General features: G+C 47.7%; 8 non-coding genes across 8 annotated transcripts; all 8 read left to right on the plus strand.

The window, feature by feature from the left end:
* The first annotated feature begins 1,807 nt into the window (after nucleotides 1-1,807).
* TRNAY-GUA (transfer RNA tyrosine (anticodon GUA)) lies at nucleotides 1,808-1,880 on the plus strand. Its single transcript has one exon. It is a non-coding gene; the product is annotated as a tRNA-Tyr (tRNA).
* Nucleotides 1,881-2,834: 954 nt separating this feature from the next.
* On the plus strand, nucleotides 2,835-2,907 carry TRNAY-GUA (transfer RNA tyrosine (anticodon GUA)). The gene has a single exon. It is a non-coding gene; the product is annotated as a tRNA-Tyr (tRNA).
* Nucleotides 2,908-3,715: 808 nt separating this feature from the next.
* Nucleotides 3,716-3,788, plus strand: TRNAS-GGA (transfer RNA serine (anticodon GGA)). Its single transcript has one exon. It is a non-coding gene; the product is annotated as a tRNA-Ser (tRNA).
* A 955-nt stretch (nucleotides 3,789-4,743) lies between these two features.
* On the plus strand, nucleotides 4,744-4,816 carry TRNAY-GUA (transfer RNA tyrosine (anticodon GUA)). Its single transcript has one exon. It is a non-coding gene; the product is annotated as a tRNA-Tyr (tRNA).
* A 1,834-nt stretch (nucleotides 4,817-6,650) lies between these two features.
* Nucleotides 6,651-6,723, plus strand: TRNAY-GUA (transfer RNA tyrosine (anticodon GUA)). The gene has a single exon. It is a non-coding gene; the product is annotated as a tRNA-Tyr (tRNA).
* A 1,685-nt stretch (nucleotides 6,724-8,408) lies between these two features.
* Nucleotides 8,409-8,481, plus strand: TRNAY-GUA (transfer RNA tyrosine (anticodon GUA)). The gene has a single exon. It is a non-coding gene; the product is annotated as a tRNA-Tyr (tRNA).
* A 1,686-nt stretch (nucleotides 8,482-10,167) lies between these two features.
* On the plus strand, nucleotides 10,168-10,240 carry TRNAY-GUA (transfer RNA tyrosine (anticodon GUA)). The gene has a single exon. It is a non-coding gene; the product is annotated as a tRNA-Tyr (tRNA).
* Nucleotides 10,241-11,925: 1,685 nt separating this feature from the next.
* On the plus strand, nucleotides 11,926-11,998 carry TRNAY-GUA (transfer RNA tyrosine (anticodon GUA)). The gene has a single exon. It is a non-coding gene; the product is annotated as a tRNA-Tyr (tRNA).
* The last annotated feature ends 363 nt before the right edge of the window (nucleotides 11,999-12,361 follow it).

A 12,361-nucleotide genomic window follows, 5' to 3' on the forward strand; every position in this document is an offset into this window, starting at 1 on the left:
ACCACTGGCCTGATGATCCTGGTATAAATCCAGTTTACAGCCCTAGGGCTTAAGCCCCAGGACTTGCTGACTGAACTTCTTAAACGCCAAAATAAAATTTCGGCCTTCTTGATACTCAGATCAAGGTGGGACTTCCAAGTAAGCTTGGCATCGAAAGTCACGCCAAGGTATTTGACCTCGGAGGACTTCTTTAAAACCTGTCCAAAGAAGGAAATATCGTTGAATAGGTCATTAGTCCTTTTCCGAGTAAACGGTACAAGGACAGTCTTGTTGGGATTGACGGTTAGGTTAACACCCCTACACCAATCCTCAACATCATGCAAGACAGATTTCATCAGTGCAGCGATAGTTGTAGGGAACCTCCCTGTATCAATCACTGCGATGTCATCCGCATAGCCAAAACAGTGACATTCCCTCTCCCCGAGTCGACCCAGCAGCTCATCCACCACCAGGCACCAAAGAAGAGGGGAAAGAACCCCTCCCTGAGGACAGCCACGGTCGGTGGAGGTCTCCAAGGTTTCCCCGAGAAGAGACGCCGTCACCCTGCAATACGTGAGCATGGATTTTATCCAACGACACAAAGTGTCGTCAATACCAAACCGCTCCGCAGCGCGAAGGATGACTTCACTAGAGACCCTATCAAAGGCACCCTCAATATCAAGGAAGATGGCCAAAGACATCTCCTTGAACTCGATGGCCCTGTCAAGGCAGTTCAAAATGCCATGAAGCGCCGTCTCTGTGGACTTGCCTTTCTGATAGGCAAACTGAAAAGTGGACAGGGGTGTGTGGGATAGAACACCATCCCGTAGATACCTGTCCACCAATTTCTCTAAAGTCTTTAGGAAGAAAGAGGTAAGACAGGTAGGTCTGAATGCCTTAGCCTCAAGATAGCTCGTCTTCCCAGGTTTGGAAATAAAGATAACCTTCGAGCGCTTCCAGAAATCTGGAATATGCGCCAGAGCAATGCAGGCTCTAAATATCCTGCACAGATAAGGGCCAATGGCGTCTATGCCTTCCTGGAGGAGGGCATAGTCAGACTTTTTCCACAATACCTGACGAACATTTAATTTTTGGGCTTCCATGGCGCAATGGTTAGCGCGTTCGGCTGTTAACCGAAAGGTTGGTGGTTCGAGCGCACCCGGGAGCGGTGTTGTGTAGTCTCAAATGTAACGTAAAAAGAAAAGTTTTTCCACAATACCTGACGAACATTTAACTTTTGGGCTTCCGTGGCGCAATGGTTAGCGCGTTCAGCTGTTAAACGAAAGGTTGGTGGTTCGAGCCCACCCGGGAGAGGTGACGTGGGGTCTCAGATGTAGCGTAAAAAGTCAAAACTTTTCCACAATACGTGACAACCATTTAAGTTCTGAGCTTCCGTGGCTCAATGGTTAGCGCGTTCGGCTGTTAACCAATAGGTTGGTGGTTCGAGCCCACCCGGGAGAGGTGACGTGGGGTCTCAGATGTAGCGTGAAAAGTCATAAATTTTCCACAATACCTGACAGCCATTTAATTTCTGAGCTTCCGTGGCTCAATGGTTAGCGCGTTCGGCTGTTAACCAATAGGTTCGTGGTTCGAGCCCACCCGGGAACGGTGTTAAGGGATCTCAAATGTAACGTAAAAAGTCAGAGTTTTTCCACAATACCTGACGAACATTTAATTTTTGGGCTTCCGTGGCGCAATGGTTAGCGCGTTTGGTTGTTAACCGAAAGGTTGGTGGTTCGAGCGCACCCGGGAGTGGTGTTGTGTAGTCTCAAATGTAACGTAAAAAGAAAAGTTTTTCCACAATACCTGACGAACATTTAATTTTTGGGCTTCCGTGGCGCAATGGTTAGCGCGTTCGGTTGTAAACCGAAAGGTTGGTGGTTCGAGCCCACCCGGGAGCTGTGTTGTGTAGTCTCAAATGTAACGTAAAAAGAAACGTTTTTCCACAATACCTGACGAACATTTAATTTTTGGGCTTCCGTGGCTCAATGGTTTGCGCGTTCGGCTGTTAACCAATAGGTTGGTGGTTCGAGCCCACCCGGCAGCGGTGTTATGGGATCTCTAATGTAACATAAAAAGTCAGAGTTTTTCCACAATACCTGACGAACATTTAATTTTTGGGCTTCCGTGGCGCAATGGTTATCGCGTTCAGCTGTTAACCGAAAGGTTGGTGGTTCGAGCCCACCCGGGAGAGGTGTTGTGGGGTCTCAGATGTAGCGTGAAAAGTCATAACTTTTCCCCAATACGTGACAACCATTTAATTTCTGAGCTCCCGTGGCTCAATGGTTGTCGCGTTCGGCTGTTAACCAATAGGTTGGTGGTTCGAGCCCACCCGGGAGAGGTGACGTGGGGTCTCAGATGTAGCGTAAAAAGTCAAAACTTTTCCACAATACGTGACAACCATTTAATTTCTGAGCTTCCGTGGCTAAATGGTTAGCGCGTTCGGCTGTTAACCAATAGGTTGGTGGTTCGAGCCCACCCGGGAGAGGTGACGTGGGGTCTCAGATGTAGCGTGAAAAGTCATAACTTTTCCACAATACCTGACAGCCATTTAATTTCTGAGCTTCCGTGGCTCAATGGTTAGCGCGTTCGGCTGTTAACCAATAGGTTCGTGGTTCGAGCCCACTCGGGAGCGGTGTTAAGGGATCTCAAATGTAACGTAAAAAGTCAGAGTTTTTCCACAATACCTGACGAACATTTAATTTTTGGGCTTCCGTGGCGCAATGGTTAGCGCGTTCGGTTGTTAACCGAAAGGTTGGTGGTTCGAGCGCACCCGGAAGCGGTGTTGTGTAGTCTCAAATGTAACGTAAAAAGAAAAGTTTTTCCACAATACCTGACGAACATTTAATTTTTGGGCTTCCGTGGCGCAATGGTTAGCGCGTTCGGTTGTAAACCGAAAGGTTGGTGGTTCGAGCCCACCCGGGAGCTGTGTTGTGTAGTCTCAAATGTAACGTAAAAAGAAACATTTTTCCACAATACCTGACGAACATTTAATTTTTGGGCTTCCGTGGCGCAATGGTTAGCGCGTTCAGCTGTTAACCGAAAGGTTGGTGGTTCGAGCCCACCCGGAAGAGGTGTTGTGGGGTCTCAGATGTAGCGTTTAAAAGTCAAAACTTTTCCACAATACGTGACAACCATTTAATTTCTGAGCTTCCGTGGCTCAATGGTTAGCGCGTTCGGCTGTTAACCAATAGGTTGGTGGTTCGAGCCCACCCGGGAGAGGTGACGTAGGGTCTCAGATGTAGCGTAAAAAGTCAAAACTTTTCCACAATACGTGACAACCATTTAATTTCTGAGCTCCCGTGGCTCTATGGTTGTCGCGTTCGGCTGTTAACCAATAGGTTGGTGGTTCGAGCCCACCCGGGAGAGGTGACGTGGGGTCTCAGATGTAACGTAAAAAGCCAAAGTTTTTCCACAATACCTGACGACCATTTAATTTTTGGGCTTCCGTGGCGCAATGGTAAGCGCGTTCGGCTGTTAACCAATAGGTTCGTGGTTCGAGCCCACCCGGGAGCGGTGTTAAGGGATCTCAAATGTAATGTAAAAAGTCAGAGTTTTTCCACAATACCTGACGAACATTTAATTTTTGGGCTTCCGTGGCGCAATGGTTAGCGCGTTCGGTTGTTAACCGAAAGGTTGGTGGTTCGAGCGCACCCGGGAGCGGTGTTGTGTAGTCTCAAATGTAACGTAAAAAGAAAAGTTTTTCCACAATACCTGACGAACATTTAATTTTTGGGCTTCCGTGGCGCAATGGTTAGCGCGTTCGGTTGGAAACCGAAAGGTTGGTGGTTCGAGCCCACCCGGGAGCTGTGTTGTGTAGTCTCAAATGTAACGTAAAAAGAAACATTTTTCCACAATACCTGACGAACATTTAATTTTTGGGCTTCCGTGGCGCAATGGTTAGCGCGTTCAGCTGTTAACCGAAAGGTTGGTGGTTCGAGCCCACCCGGAAGAGGTGTTGTGGGGTCTCAGATGTAGCGTGAAAAGTCATAACTTTTCCCCAATACGTGACAACCATTTAATGTCTGAGCTCCCGTGGCTCAATGGTTGTCGCGTTCGGCTGTTAACCAATAGGTTGGTGGTTCGAGCCCACCCGGGAGAGGTGACGTGGGGTCTCAGATGTAGCGTTTAAAAGTCAAAACTTTTCCACAATACGTGACAACCATTTAATTTCTGAGCTTCCGTGGCTCAATGGTTAGCGCGTTCGGCTGTTAACCAATAGGTTGGTGGTTCGAGCCCACCCGGGAGAGGTGACGTAGGGTCTCAGATGTAGCGTAAAAAGTCAAAACTTTTCCACAATACGTGACAACCATTTAATTTCTGAGCTCCCGTGGCTCAATGGTTGTCGCGTTCGGCTGTTAACCAATAGGTTGGTGGTTCGAGCCCACCCGGGAGAGGTGACGTGGGGTCTCAGATGTAACGTAAAAAGCCAAAGTTTTTCCACAATACCTGACGACCATTTAATTTTTGGGCTTCCGTGGCGCAATGGTAAGCGCGTTCGGCTGTTAACCAATAGGTTCGTGGTTCGAGCCCACCCGGGAGCGGTGTTAAGGGATCTCAAATGTAACGTAAAAAGTCAGAGTTTTTCCACAATACCTGACGAACATTTAATTTTTGGGCTTCCGTGGCGCAATGGTTAGCGCGTTCGGTTGTTAACCGAAAGGTTGGTGGTTCGAGCGCACCCGGGAGCGGTGTTGTGTAGTCTCAAATGTAACGTAAAAAGAAAAGTTTTTCCACAATACCTGACGAACATTTAATTTTTGGGCTTCCGTGGCGCAATGGTTAGCGCGTTCGGTTGTAAACCGAAAGGTTGGTGGTTCGAGCCCACCCGGGAGCTGTGTTGTGTAGTCTCAAATGTAACGTAAAAAGAAACATTTTTCCACAATACCTGACGAACATTTAATTTTTGGGCTTCCGTGGCGCAATGGTTAGCGCGTTCAGCTGTTAACCGAAAGGTTGGTGGTTCGAGCCCACCCGGAAGAGGTGTTGTGGGGTCTCAGATGTAGCGTGAAAAGTCATAACTTTTCCCCAATACGTGACAACCATTTAATGTCTGAGCTCCCGTGGCTCAATGGTTGTCGCGTTCGGCTGTTAACCAATAGGTTGGTGGTTCGAGCCCACCCGGGAGATGTGACGTGGGGTCTCAGATGTAGCGTTTAAAAGTCAAAACTTTTCCACAATACGTGACAACCATTTAATTTCTGAGCTTCCGTGGCTCAATGGTTAGCGCGTTCGGCTGTTAACCAATAGGTTGGTGGTTCGAGCCCACCCGGGAGAGGTGACGTAGGGTCTCAGATGTAGCGTAAAAAGTCAAAACTTTTCCACAATACGTGACAACCATTAAATTTCTAAGCTTCCGTGGCTCAATGGATAGCGCGTTCGGCCGTTAACCAATAGGTTGGTGGTTCGAGCCCACCCGGGAGCGGTGTTATGGGATCTCAAATGTAACGTAAAAAGTCAGAGTTTTTCCACAATACCTGACGAACATTTAACTTTTGGGCTTCCTTGGCGCAATGGTTAGCGCGTTCAGCTGTTAACCGAAAGGTTGTTGGTTCGAGCCCACCCGGAAGAGGTGTTGTGGGGTCTCAGATGTAGCGTGAAAAGTCATAACTTTTCCCCAATACGTGACAACCATTTAATGTCTGAGCTCCCGTGGCTCAATGGTTGTCGCGTTCGGCTGTTAACCAATAGGTTGGTGGTTCGAGCTTACCCGGGAGAGGTGACGTGGGGTCTCAGATGTAGCGTAAAAAGTCAAAACTTTTCCACAATACGTGACAACCATTTAATTTCTGAGCTCCCGTGGCTCAATGGTTGTCGCGTTCGGCTGTTAACCAATAGGTTGGTGGTTCGAGCCCACCCGGGAGAGGTGACGTGGGGTCTCAGATGTAACGTAAAAAGCCAAAGTTTTTCCACAATACCTGACGACCATTTAATTTTTGGGCTTCCGTGGCGCAATGGTAAGCGCGTTCGGCTGTTAACCAATATGTTGGAGGTTCGAGCCCACCCGGAAGAGGTGTTGTGGGGTCTCAAATGTAGCGTGAAAAGTCATTACTTTTTCACAATACCTGACTACCCATTAATTTCTGAGCTGCCGTGGCTCAATGGTTTGCGCGTTCGGCTGTTAAGCAATAGGTTGCTGGTTCGAGCCCACCCGGGAGCGGTGTTGTGAAGTCTCAAATGTAACGTAAAATGAAAAGTTTTTCCACAATACTTGACGACCATTTAATTTTTGGGCTTCCGTGGCGCAATGGTAAGCGCGTTCGGCTGTTAACCAATAGGTTGGTGGTTCGAGCCCACTCGGGAGCGTGGTTATGTAGTCTCAAATGTAACGTAAAATGAAAAGTTTTTCCACAATACCTGACAACCATTTAATTTCTGAGCTTCCGTGGCTCAATGGTTAGCGCGTTCGGCTGTTAACCAATAGGTTGGTGGTTCGAGCCCACCCGGGAGCGGTGTTATGTAGTCTCAAATGTAACGTAAAAAGGAAAGTTTTTCCACAATACCTGACGGACATTTAATTTTTGGGCTTCCGTGGCGCAATGGTTAGCGCGTTCGGCTGTTAACCGAAAGGTTGGTGGTTCGATCACACCCGGGAGCGGTGTTGTGTAGTCTCAAATGTAACGTAAAAAGAAAAGTTTTTCCACAATACCTGACGAACATTTAATTTTTGGGCTTCCGTGGCGCAATGGTTAGCGCGTTCGGTTGTAAACCGAAAGGTTGGTGGTTCGAGCCCACCCGGGAGCTGTGTTGTGTAGTCTCAAATGCAACGTAAAAAGAAACATTTTTCCACAATACCTGACGAACATTTAATTTTTGGGCTTCCGTGGCGCAATGGTTAGCGCGTTCAGCTGTTAACCGAAAGGTTGGTGGTTCGAGCCCACCCGGGAGAGGTGTTGTGGAGTCTCAGATGTAGCGTAAAAAGTCAAAACCTTTCCACAATACGTGACAACCATTAAATTTCTAAGCTTCCGTGGCTCAATGGTTAGCACGTTCGGCTGTTAACCAATAGGTTGGTGGTTCGAGCCCACCCGGGAGGGTGTTATGGGATCTCAAATGTAACGTAAAAATCAGAGTTTTTCCACAATACCTGACGAACATTTAACTTTTGGGCTTCCTTGGCGCAATGGTTAGCGCGTTCAGCTGTTAACCGAAAGGTTGTTGGTTCGAGCCCACCCGGAAGAGGTGTTGTGGGGTCTCAGATGTAGCGTGAAAAGTCATAACTTTTCCCCAATACGTGACAACCATTTAATGTCTGAGCTCCCGTGGCTCAATGGTTGTCGCGTTCGGCTGTTAACCAATAGGTTGGTGGTTCGAGCCCACCCGGGAGAGGTGACGTGGGGTCTCAGATGTAGCGTTTAAAAGTCAAAACTTTTCCACAATACGTGACAACCATTTAATTTCTGAGCTTCCGTGGCTCAATGGTTAGCGCGTTCGGCTGTTAACCAATAGGTTGGTGGTTCGAGCCCACCCGGGAGAGGTGACGTAGGGTCTCAGATGTAGCGTAAAAAGTCAAAACTTTTCCACAATACGTGACAACCATTTAATTTCTGAGCTCCCGTGGCTCAATGGTTGTCGCGTTCGGCTGTTAACCAATAGGTTGGTGGTTCGAGCCCACCCGGGAGAGGTGACGTGGGGTCTCAGATGTAACGTAAAAAGCCAAAGTTTTTCCACAATACCTGACGACCATTTAATTTTTGGGCTTCCGTGGCGCAATGGTAAGCGCGTTCGGCTGTTAACCAATAGGTTGGAGGTTCGAGCCCAGCCGGGAGAGGTGTAGTGGGGTCTCAAATGTAGCGTGAAAAGTCATAACTTTTTCACAATACCTGACTACCCATTAATTTCTGAGCTGCCGTGGCTCAATGGTTTGCGCGTTCGGCTGTTAACCAATAGGTTTCTGGTTCGAGCCCACCCGGGAGCGGTGTTGTGAAGTCTCAAATGTAACGTAAAATGAAAAGTTTTTCCACAATACCTGACGACCATTTAATTTTTGGGCTTCCGTGGCGCAATGGTAAGCGCGTTCGGCTGTTAACCAATAGGTTGGTGGTTCGAGCCCACTCGGGAGCGTGGTTATGTAGTCTCAAATGTAACGTAAAATGAAAAGTTTTTCCACAATACCTGACAACCATTTAATTTCTGAGCTTCCGTGGCTCAATGGTTAGCTCGTTCGGCTGTTAACCAAAAGGTTGGTGGTTCGAGCCCACCCGGGAGCGGTGTTATGTAGTCTCAAATGTAACGTAAAAAGAAAAGTTTTTCCACAATACCTGACGGACATTTAATTTTTGGGCTTCCGTGGCGCAATGGTTAGCGCGTTCGGCTGTTAACCGAAAGGTTGGTGGTTCGATCACACCCGGGAGCGGTGTTGTGTAGTCTCAAATGTAACGTAAAAAGAAAAGTTTTTCCACAATACCTGACGAACATTTAATTTTTGGGCTTCCGTGGCGCAATGGTTAGCGCGTTCGGTTGTAAACCGAAAGGTTGGTGGTTCGAGCCCACCCGGGAGCTGTGTTGTGTAGTCTCAAATGTAACGTAAAAAGAAACATTTTTCCACAATACCTGACGAACATTTAATTTTTGGGCTTCCGTGGCGCAATGGTTAGCGCGTTCAGCTGTTAACCGAAAGGTTGGTGGTTCGAGCCCACCCGGGAGAGGTGTTGTGGAGTCTCAGATGTAGCGTAAAAAGTCAAAACTTTTCCACAATACGTGACAACCATTAAATTTCTAAGCTTCCGTGGCTCAATGGTTAGCACGTTCGGCTGTTAACCAATAGGTTGGTGGTTCGAGCCCACCCGGGAGGGTGTTATGGGATCTCAAATGTAACGTAAAAATCAGAGTTTTTCCACAATACCTGACGAACATTTAACTTTTGGGCTTCCTTGGCGCAATGGTTAGCGCGTTCAGCTGTTAACCAAAAGGTTGTTGGTTCGAGCCCACCCGGAAGAGGTGTTGTGGGGTCTCAGATGTAGCGTGAAAAGTCATAACTTTTCCCCAATACGTGACAACCATTTAATGTCTGAGCTCCCGTGGCTCAATGGTTGTCGCGTTCGGCTGTTAACCAATAGGTTGGTGGTTCGAGCCCACCCGGGAGAGGTGACGTGGGGTCTCAGATGTAGCGTTTAAAAGTCAAAACTTTTCCACAATACGTGACAACCATTTAATTTCTGAGCTTCCGTGGCTCAATGGTTAGCACGTTCGGCTGTTAACCAATAGGTTGGTGGTTCGAGCCCACCCGGGAGAGGTGACGTAGGGTCTCAGATGTAGCGTAAAAAGTCAAAACTTTTCCACAATACGTGACAACCATTAAATTTCTAAGCTTCCGTGGCTCAATGGATAGCGCGTTCGGCCGTTAACCAATAGGTTGGTGGTTCGAGCCCACCCGGGAGCGGTGTTATGGGATCTCAAATGTAACGTAAAAAGTCAGAGTTTTTCCACAATACCTGACGAACATTTAACTTTTGGGCTTCCTTGGCGCAATGGTTAGCGCGTTCAGCTGTTAACCGAAAGGTTGTTGGTTCGAGCCCACCCGGAAGAGGTGTTGTGGGGTCTCAGATGTAGCGTGAAAAGTCATAACTTTTCCCCAATACGTGACAACCATTTAATGTCTGAGCTCCCGTGGCTCAATGGTTGTCGCGTTCGGCTGTTAACCAATAGGTTGGTGGTTCGAGCCCACCCGGGAGAGGTGACGTGGGGTCTCAGATGTAGCGTAAAAAGTCAAAACATTTCCACAATACGTGACAACCATTTAATTTCTGAGCTCCCGTGGCTCAATGGTTGTCGCGTTCGGCTGTTAACCAATAGGTTGGTGGTTCGAGCCCACTCGGGAGCGTGGTTATGTAGTCTCAAATGTAACGTAAAATGAAAAGCTTTTCCACAATACCTGACAACCATTTAATTTCTGAGCTTCCGTGGCTCAATGGTTAGCGCGTTCGGCTGTTAACCAATAGGTTGGTGGTTCGAGCCCACCCGGGAGCGGTGTTGTGTAGTCTCAAATGTATAATAAAAAGAAAAGTTTTTCCACAATACCTGACGGACATTTAATTTTTGGGCTTCCGTGGCGCAATGGTTAGCGCGTTCGGCTGTTAACCGAAAGGTTGGTGGTTCGATCACACCCGGGAGCGGTGTTGTGTAGTCTCAAATGTAACGTAAAAAGAAAAGTTTTTCCACAATACCTGACGAACATTTAATTTTTGGGCTTCCGTGGCGCAATGGTTAGCGCGTTCGGTTGTAAACCGAAAGGTTGGTGGTTCGAGCCCACCCGGGAGCTGTGTTGTGTAGTCTCAAATGCAACGTAAAAAGAAACATTTTTCCACAATACCTGACGAACATTTAATTTTTGGGCTTCCGTGGCGCAATGGTTAGCGCGTTCAGCTGTTAACCGAAAGGTTGGTGGTTCGAGCCCACCCGGGAGAGGTGTTGTGGAGTCTCAGATGTAGCGTAAAAAGTCAAAACTTTTCCACAATACGTGACAACCATTAAATTTCTAAGCTTCCGTGGCTCAATGGTTAGCACGTTCGGCTGTTAACCAATAGGTTGGTGGTTCGAGCCCACCCGGGAGGGTGTTATGGGATCTCAAATGTAACGTAAAAATCAGAGTTTTTCCACAATACCTGACGAACATTTAACTTTTGGGCTTCCTTGGCGCAATGGTTAGCGCGTTCAGCTGTTAACCGAAAGGTTGTTGGTTCGAGCCCACCCGGAAGAGGTGTTGTGGGGTCTCAGATGTAGCGTGAAAAGTCATAACTTTTCCCCAATACGTGACAACCATTTAATGTCTGAGCTCCCGTGGCTCAATGGTTGTCGCGATCGGCTGTTAACCAATAGGTTGGTGGTTCGAGCCCACCCGGGAGAGGTGACGTGGGGTCTCAGATGTAGCGTTTAAAAGTCAAAACTTTTCCACAATACGTGACAACCATTTAATTTCTGAGCTTCCGTGGCTCAATGGTTAGCGCGTTCGGCTGTTAACCAATAGGTTGGTGGTTCGAGCCCACCCGGGAGAGGTGACGTAGGGTCTCAGATGTAGCGTAAAAAGTCAAAACTTTTCCACAATACGTGACAACCATTTAATTTCTGAGCTCCCGTGGCTCAATGGTTGTCGCGTTCGGCTGTTAACCAATAGGTTGGTGGTTCGAGCCCACCCGGGAGAGGTGACGTGGGGTCTCAGATGTAACGTAAAAAGCCAAAGTTTTTCCACAATACCTGACGACCATTTAATTTTTGGGCTTCCGTGGCGCAATGGTAAGCGCGTTCGGCTGTTAACCAATAGGTTGGAGGTTCGAGCCCAGCCGGGAGAGGTGTAGTGGGGTCTCAAATGTAGCGTGAAAAGTCATAACTTTTTCACAATACCTGACTACCCATTAATTTCTGAGCTGCCGTGGCTCAATGGTTTGCGCGTTCGGCTGTTAACCAATAGGTTGCTGGTTCGAGCCCACCCGGGAGCGGTGTTGTGAAGTCTCAAATGTAACGTAAAATGAAAAGTTTTTCCACAATACCTGACGACCATTTAATTTTTGGGCTTCCGTGGCGCAATGGTAAGCGCGTTCGGCTGTTAACCAATAGGTTGGTGGTTCGAGCCCACTCGGGAGCGTGGTTATGTAGTCTCAAATGTAACGTAAAATGAAAAGTTTTTCCACAATACCTGACAACCATTTAATTTCTGAGCTTCCGTGGCTCAATGGTTAGCTCGTTCGGCTGTTAACCAATAGGTTGGTGGTTCGAGCCCACCCGGGAGCGGTGTTATGTAGTCTCAAATGTAACGTAAAAAGAAAAGTTTTTCCACAATACCTGACGGACATTTAATTTTTGGGCTTCCGTGGCGCAATGGTTAGCGCGTTCGGCTGTTAACCGAAAGGTTGGTGGTTCGATCACACCCGGGAGCGGTGTTGTGTAGTCTCAAATGTAACGTAAAAAGAAAAGTTTTTCCACAATACCTGACGAACATTTAATTTTTGGGCTTCCGTGGCGCAATGGTTAGCGCGTTCGGTTGTAAACCGAAAGGTTGGTGGTTCGAGCCCACCCGGGAGCTGTGTTGTGTAGTCTCAAATGTAACGTAAAAAGAAACATTTTTCCACAATACCTGACGAACAGTTAATTTTTGGGCTTCCGTGGCGCAATGGTTAGCGCGTTCAGCTGTTAACCGAAAGGTTGGTGGTTCGAGCCCACCCGGGAGAGGTGTTGTGGAGTCTCAGATGTAGCGTAAAAAGTCAAAACTTTTCCACAATACGTGACAACCATTAAATTTCTAAGCTTCCGTGGCTCAATGGATAGCGCGTTCGGCCGTTAACCAATAGGTTGGTGGTTCGAGCCCACCCGGGAGCGGTGTTATGGGATCTCAAATGTAACGTAAAAAGTCAGAGTTTTTCCACAATACCTGACGAACATTTAACTT

Source organism: Phalangium opilio, unplaced genomic scaffold, assembly GCF_054372755.1.
Source record: "Phalangium opilio isolate 3A_F unplaced genomic scaffold, DU_Popi_V2 ptg000017l_1, whole genome shotgun sequence".
Classification (NCBI taxonomy): Eukaryota; Metazoa; Arthropoda; class Arachnida; order Opiliones; family Phalangiidae; genus Phalangium; species Phalangium opilio.